Genomic DNA, 8,203 nt, shown 5'->3' with positions numbered 1-8,203 from the left:
AATATTGTCGCCGTTGATTTTCCTTTACAATCGTCATCCAGTCGACCAAGTACTCCAATTCAAATTTCCGATAATCCATTTTTTGAACCCGACCTCACAATTGAGAATCCGGAGAATATTCAGGGACGATTTCGAGATCCTGAACCATTAATTTTTCCTCCGGAACCACCAATAATTCAAACAGAGATTGTTGACAAACGAACCATTAAATCAGAATCCTCTAGTGATTCAGATTCAACAAATTCAATTATGGAAAATCTGGAACCTTTAAGTATGGAAGACCGAATGAGAGCTAAACGCACTGGCCAAGGTCACGCAATTACTCATCCTGACATTAATGCGCCAGATTATGAAATCAAAGGACCAATTCTACACATGGTGACTAATCAATGCCAATTTAGTGGTGCGCCGAAGGAAGACCCAAATGAACATCTTCGTACCTTTAATAGGATCTGCACACTATTTAAAATCCGAGAAGTTGAAGATGAACAGATATATCTCATGCTATTTCCCTGGACTTTAAAGGGAGAAGCCAAATATTGGTTGGAATCGTTACCTGAAGGGGCGATTGATACATGGGACGTTTTAGTTGAAAAATTTCTTAAAGAATTCTTTCCGGCATCTAAAGCCGTAAGACTTCGAGGAGAAATTGTTACGTTCACACAGAAACTGAATGAAACTCTATATGAGGCATGGACAAGATTTGAAAAGTTATTAAGAGGATGTCCGCAGCATGGTTTAGACACTTGTCAAATAGTACAAATATTCTACCAAGGATGCGACATCACTACAAGGAAAGACATCGATATAGCAGCTGGTGGTTCTATTATGAAGAAAACCGAAACTGATGCTTATAAAATTATTGATAACACTGCTTCCCACTCACATGAGTGGCACCAAGAAAAAGATATCGTTAGATCATCTAAAGCAGCTAGAGCCGATTCTAGCCATGACTTAGATTCCATTTCAGCAAAGATAGATGCTGTCGAGAGACGAATGGAAAAGATGACTAAAGATATTCACTCAATACGAATTAGTTGTGATCAGTGTGGAGGACCACATTTGACAAAAGATTGTCTCAGTATTGAACTAACAATGGAACAAAGAGAGAATATTTCATACATAAACCAAAGGCCTGGAAATAATTATCAGAATAATTATCAACCGCCAAGACCGATTTACAATCAAAACCAGAATTATAACCGAAATATTCCATACAACAACCAACAAGGTCCTAGCAATCAACAAGTATCCAACAATACTTACAACCAGCAAAGTCCTAATTTTCAAAACAAACCACAACAAATCGATGATAAAAAGCCGAATTTAGAAGATATGATGACGAAGCTAGTTGAAACTCAAACGCAGTTTTTCACATCTCAGAAACAAACGAATGAACAAAATGCTCAAGCATTTAGAAATCAACAAGCTTCTATTCAAAATTTGGAACAAGAAGTAAGTAACCTAGCAAGGTTAATAGGTGAAAGAAAACCGGGAAGTCTACCTAGTGATACAAATGCTAACCCCCAGAATGAAACAGCTAAAGCCATTACCACAAGAAGTGGTACAACACTTAAACCACCTGAAATACCTGTAACTTCTGATGAAGCTATTCCTACTCCACAAGAACCACAACCTGAACAAGATAAGGAAAAAGAACCGGTAGTTGAAAAGGTTAATGAAGATAACACAGTTAAGGTAAAACCTTATATTAAACCATACCAACCACCACTTCCTTACCCGAGTAAAATGAAAAAAGAGAAACTTGAAGCCGAGCAATCTAAATTCTTGGATATGTTTAAACAGATAAATGTAAATCTTTCTTTCATTGATGTAATTTAAGGAATGCCTAGATATGCTAAATTTCTGAAAGATCTAATCACAAATAGAAAGAAAATGGAAGAACTCTCGGCCGTTACTATGAATACTAATTGTTCAGCAGTGCTGTTGAATAAGATACCAGAAAAATTATCTGATCCAGGAAGTTTCACAATTCTTGTTTTCTGGGTAGTCTTAGTTCAATAGAAGCATTGGCAGATTTAGGTGCTAGTATAAATTTAATGTCGTATTCACTATACGCTAAACTAGACCTTGGAGAATTGAAACCAACAAGAATAAGCATACAACTAGCCGATCGATCAATAAAATATCCTAGAGGGATAATGGAGAACATGTTAGTTAAAGTTGGTACTTTAGTATTACCAGTAGATTTTGTTGTTCTGGACATGGAAAAAGATTCTCAAGTTCCTCTCATATTAGGAAGACCATTCTTAAACACGGCCAAAGCAATGATAGACGTGTTTGGTAAGAAATTGACCCTAAGTATAGAGGACGAGAGTGTTACCTTTTCAGTTGATAGAGCTATGCAACAACCGCAATCTGCAGATGATACATGCTATTATATTCAAACTATAGAATCACATGCAGAATTGTTAGAAGAATTTCCAGAATTACAAGGAACATGAGAATGTTCTTTAGGAGAAGGAACTGAACCAATTGATGAAACTGAAATATTAGCTACACTTATAGCTAATGGATATGAACCAACAACAGAAGAAATTCAAATGTTAAAAGAAGAAGAACGATATCGATATAAATCATCGATAGAAGAACCTCCGACATTAGAGTTAAAGCCACTTCCAAACCATTTGAATATGCTTATTTACATGGTGAATTTGAATTACCTGTAATAATATCGTCTTCTCTTACTGAAAATGAAAAATCTCAACTCATTTCTGTGTTGAAAGCTCATAAACCAGCCATTGCATGGAAGATTCATGATATTAAAGGAATAAGTCCTTCGTATTGCACACATAAAATCCTTATGGAAGAAGGTCATAAAACGTATGTGCAACGCCAACGAAGGCTAAATCCTAATATGCAAGATGTTGTTAAAAATGAAATTATTAAACTGCTAGATGCAGGTTTAATTTATCCAATTTCTGATAGTCCATGGGTAAGCCCAGTTCAATGCGTGCCTAAGAAGGGTGGCATGACTGTCATTACAAATGAGAAAAATGAGCTTATTCCTACTAGGACTGTAACAGGATGGCGTGTGTGTATTGATTACAGAAAATTAAATGACGCCACCAGAAAAGATCACTTTCCCTTACCTTTCATTGAACAAATGTTGGAAAGATTAGAAGGAAATAGTTACTATTGTTTTCTTGATGGTTTTTCCGGATATTTTCAAATTCCAATAGCACCCGAAGATCAAGAGAAAACCACATTCACGTGCCCTTATGGTACTTTTGCTTACAAACGAATGCCATTTGGACTTTGCAACGCCCCTGCAACCTTTCAAAGGTGCATGATGGCGATTTTTCACGACATGATAGAAGAATGCATGGAAGTTTTCATGGATGACTTTTCAGTCTTCAGTGATACATTTGAATAATGTTTAATTAATCTGAAACGAATGCTTATTAGATGCGAACAATCAAATATAGTTCTTAATTGGGAGAAATGCCATTTCATGGTTAAAGAAGGCATCGTTCTTGGACATAAAATTTCAAAGGAAGGAATTGAAGTGGATAGAGCTAAAGTAGATGTAATTGCTAAACTTCCACATCCCACCAATGTTAGAGGAGTTAGGAGTTTTCTAGGGCATGCCGGTTTTTACCGACGTTTCATTAAAGATTTTTCTAAAATTGCCACTCCTATGAATAAACTCCTAGAAAAAGATGCTCCATTCATCTTTTCAGATGAATGCATTAAATTTTTTAATATTCTTAAAGAGAAACTCACTAATGCGCCGATCATGATAACTCCAAATTAGAATCTACCATTCGAACTAATGTGCGATGCAAGTGATTTTGCAATGGGAGCCGTTTTAGGACAAAGGATTGAAAAACGATTTCAACCTATATATTATGCTAGTAAGACGTTACAAGGAGCACAAACAAATTACACAACTACTGAAAAAGCACTCCTTGCAATTGTCTTTGCTTTTGACAAATTTCGTTCATATCTCGTTCTAGTAAAAACGGTGGTCTATACCGACCATTCTGCTCTTAGATACCTATTTTTGAAACAAGATGCCAAACCAAGATTAATCCGTTGGATCTTACTCTTACAAGAGTTCGATAATGAAATCCGAGATAAAAGAGGAGCAGAAAATCTCGCCGCTGATCATCTTTCTCGTCTTGAAAATCCTGAATTAGAAGTTCTAAATGAATCGGCCATACAAGACAACTTTCCTGATGAATATCTATTGAAGATAGATTATAATGAAATTCCATGGTTTGCAGACTATGCAAACTACTTAGTATGTGGATTCCTTGAAAAAGGATTGTCGTACCAAAAACGAAAGAAATTCTTTAGTGATATAAAACACTATTTCTGGGAAGATCCACATTTATTTAAAAGTTGTCCTGATGGAATAATACGCCGATGTGTATTCGGAGATGAAGCTAGTAAAATTTTTAACCATTGTCACACAGGACCAACAGGAGGGCATTATGGGCCTCAACTAACAGCAAGAAAAGTTTACGATGCTGGATTCTATTGGCCTACAATTTACAAAGACGCACACCTTCTTTGCAAATCCTGTAATGCATGTCAAAGGGCCGGAAAAATAAGTCAACGTGATGAAATGCCACAAAATGTCATTCAAGTATGTGAAGTATTTGACATTTGGGGTATTGACTTTATGGGTCCATTTCCAAAATCTCATAATAATCTCTATATTATCGTAGCCATTGATTATGTATCTAAATGGGCGGAAGCACAAGCTTTCCCAACTAACGATGCACGAGTTGTAGTCAACTTTTTAAAACGTCTTTTTGTAAGGTTTGGAACACCGAAAGCTTTAATAAGTGATCGGGGAACTTATTTCTGTAATAATCAACTTGAGAAAGTTCTTAAAAGATATGGAGTAACTCATAAAATCTCCACCGCATATCATCCACAAACAAGTGGACAAGTTGAAAATACCAACCGAGCTTTGAAACGTATTTTAGAAAAAACCGTAGGATCAAATCCGAAGGAATGGTCCATTAAATTGGAGGATGCACTCTGGGCTTTTAGAACAGCCTACAAAACTCCAATTGGAACCACACCTTTTAAACTCGTTTACGAAAAAGTATGTCATCTTCTAGTAGAAATTGAACACAAAGCATTTTGGGCTTTGAAGACATGTAATCTTGATTTACATGAAGCTGGACGTCTACGGTTAAATCAATTAAACGAATTAGAAGAATTAAGACATGAAGCATACGAAAATTCGTTAATCTATAAAGAAAGAACGAAGAAATGGCATGATAAAAGAATCAGAAGTTCAAAAGAATTTAAAGAAGGAGACAGAGTTCTTCTTTTCAATTCATGATTCAAGCTATTTCCTGGAAAATTGAAATCAAGATGGTCTGGACCATTAATAGTCAAAAGACTTTTCCCATACGGAATAGCAGAATTAATAAATTCAAATGGGATTGAATTTAAAGTTAATGGACACAGAGTTAAACACTACATAGATAGTCAGATGGAAGTCGACAACGAAGTTAATCACAATTTCGACACCACCGCTAACTAAGTGTGGGGAGAATCAAGTCTTTAAAGGGTAATATGTATTTCTGTTAGAGTTAGATTTTCTGTTTTCGTGTAATTCTCGAAAATGGAACCCGAATGGTCTTTCCCTAGCAGGCCCTAAAGAACTAGTCTTCTCCCCCCATTCTGAATTTTTATTTTTTTAGGTTTTTACGAAATGAAGACTTCCTATGAACTAAACCATGGTCTAATGCTACACGCTTTGATTACTAAACGTAATAATGACACACTTCCGAGTGAACTGGTATCAGTAATCAGAGAAAAATTGGACGGAGTAAGAAAAGAATCCAGATGCGAAGATAATAAGTTACAATTTGGTAAAGGAAAATCAAAATCCGCAGCGAAAAGAAGAGCACGACACCTTGAAAAATGTCACAAGTGCGGAAAATTGTCACACGAAGGTAAATGTTCAAATAATCAAACCTATTCAAACACCGAATTTGTTACTTTATGCAGAGATGGACCGTTCATATGTTTAGAAGAAAAAACATTAAATGCTCAAGGTTACGCCTATGTAGCCATGGAAAACCAATTAGTCCGACTATCTTATGAGTGGGCTAGAGCATATCACTAAGAAATCTATTTTTCACAGGTAATTTGTACAGTTTTTATTTTTATTTTTATTTTTATTTTTAACCTTTTGATAATAAATGCTAATTTGTTCGCTATAAAGTATTAAATTGGTATTCGATGAAATTAGGTCTTGCGACCGAAATTATTGATATCATACAAAAATTTATTACATCACTGCGAAATTTAACGTTTATTCTTAAGGTATAAATATCTTTAATCAATCAACTCAAAATATTTCAAAAATTCGTCATGAGTTAAATTAGGTCATGGAACCGAAATTACTTTACCGAAAAGAGGGGCGCATATTTTTGATAATATTTGATTGATTAAAGTGGGATAAAAGCCAAAAAGATTTTTAATTTTATTTTTACCAAGTTTTTAAAATTAATATTAAAATAATATTGTAAACTTGTTAAAAATTAATATATATTTAAAATTGTAAATATTTGAAAAAAATTAATATTTTTAATTAAGTTTGGTATGAATTTTTAATTTTATGCATTTTAAATTTAAGTTTGGTGTGAATTTTTAAAATATGAATTTTTAATTTTATGCATTTTAAAATTAAGTTTGGTGTGAATTTAAAAACAAAAATTTACTTTATTTCGCTAAGTTAAAAATATGATTTTTAAAATTCGTCGTAAGTTGAAGACTAGATCGTTGAACCGAAATTGCTTTACTCGAGGGAGGGACGAGAACTTTTATTATCATTATTTTTAATCTTATTGAATTAAAGTATGCCAAAAATATAAAAAAAAAAAAAGTGAAAGCACTGTAGCCGGGCACCCATGCGATCGCATGGGATTCTCCCTACACCTCCATGCGATCGCATGGGGGCAAATTTCGGGCCAGAAACAAATAGCTCAGAGAGCTGTGTTCTTCACACCACAACACACACATACCCGAAAATACTCCCAAATCACCTCTAAAATTCACCATTTTTCACCGTAATTCGTCATTTTTCTTGCTCTAATCATGCCTAGATTCTCATTCTTCAGCAAAAAGGTAAAAATTACACCCCTAAACTCTATTAGTTCCTAGTTTTTGTGATAATTATCAATATTTTACCTAATGCAATTTTGTTAATTTCTAGTGTAATTAGTGTTAAATTGTTAGTATTTTATGCATGTATAACCTAGATTGATGCTATTTAACATGATTTGAAGCCAAAAACTTCAAAATTTTTAGAAATCTAGGGTTTGTGTTCTTGAGCAATTTGGGACTTTTTGATATAAACAGGTTATGGCCGATTTTTGTTATGAATTATTGCTAAATTGAGTAGTGTAACATGTTTAGGTAGTTAAATGATCCAAACATTGATCCAAAACATGATTTTTGAAGATTAAAGTGGACTTTTTAGGCGAACATTCATGAACTTGATTAATTTGATATATTTGCTATTTGAGACTTGTTTAATTGTTAGTAATGACTATTTTGACATGTTATTTGAGTTAAATGATTATGAACTTTGTATACATTTTCATATGTGCTTATTTGAAAAAGTGTAGAATTGTGAAAAATTGTGAAATTATGTATAAGTTTAATTTTGATTTAACATGTTATTGTGATTGTTTTAAGTTGTTATTTTGCTAACACTAATGCATATTTGGATGCACAAACTTTGTGTTTAATGTGTTTTGCAGAAAGCAGATACTGGAGGTTCAGGAGCATCATCATCTAGACAGCCTGCTCCAGCTCTAGAACCAGAACCAGAAATGCAATATGAACCTGAACAACAACCACAACAGGAACCACAACATCATCCTGAACAGCACGTACCCTATTATGATCCGCTACAGTTACCTAATGAATTCACAGTATTTCCACCACATCCGCCTGTCGAATACCCAACAATTCCAGAACACACGTTACATCCTAATTTGATATTCGATAGACGATGGAGAGATTACCCATCATATCAAAGTAATAAATTCAAATTGGTAACAAAAGAGGTAGAGGTGCCAAGGGTAATTGATTGGAATCCTTTGGAAACGGTCCATCTAGCTGACCGTGTTAGACAGCATTTGGTACAAAGGTATGGCAGTTCTTCTTTTATAGATTGGGAACGTCTTTTCACCATTCGTAG

The 8,203-nt window shown here is 34.4% G+C and overlaps 1 non-coding gene across 1 annotated transcript; it reads right to left on the bottom strand.

Annotated features, from left to right (window-relative positions):
• Positions 1–633: 633 nt before the first annotated feature.
• Positions 634–740, bottom strand: LOC139879019 (small nucleolar RNA R71). Its single transcript, XR_011769875.1, has one exon. It is a non-coding gene; the product is annotated as a small nucleolar RNA R71 (small nucleolar RNA).
• Positions 741–8,203: the final 7,463 nt, after the last annotated feature.

Source organism: Rutidosis leptorrhynchoides, chromosome 11 (assembly GCF_046630445.1).
Source record: "Rutidosis leptorrhynchoides isolate AG116_Rl617_1_P2 chromosome 11, CSIRO_AGI_Rlap_v1, whole genome shotgun sequence".
NCBI lineage: Eukaryota > Viridiplantae > Streptophyta > Magnoliopsida > Asterales > Asteraceae > Rutidosis > Rutidosis leptorrhynchoides.
The sequence above is the reverse complement of the archived record's forward strand: the minus strand, read 5'-3'. Positions and strand labels throughout refer to the sequence as shown.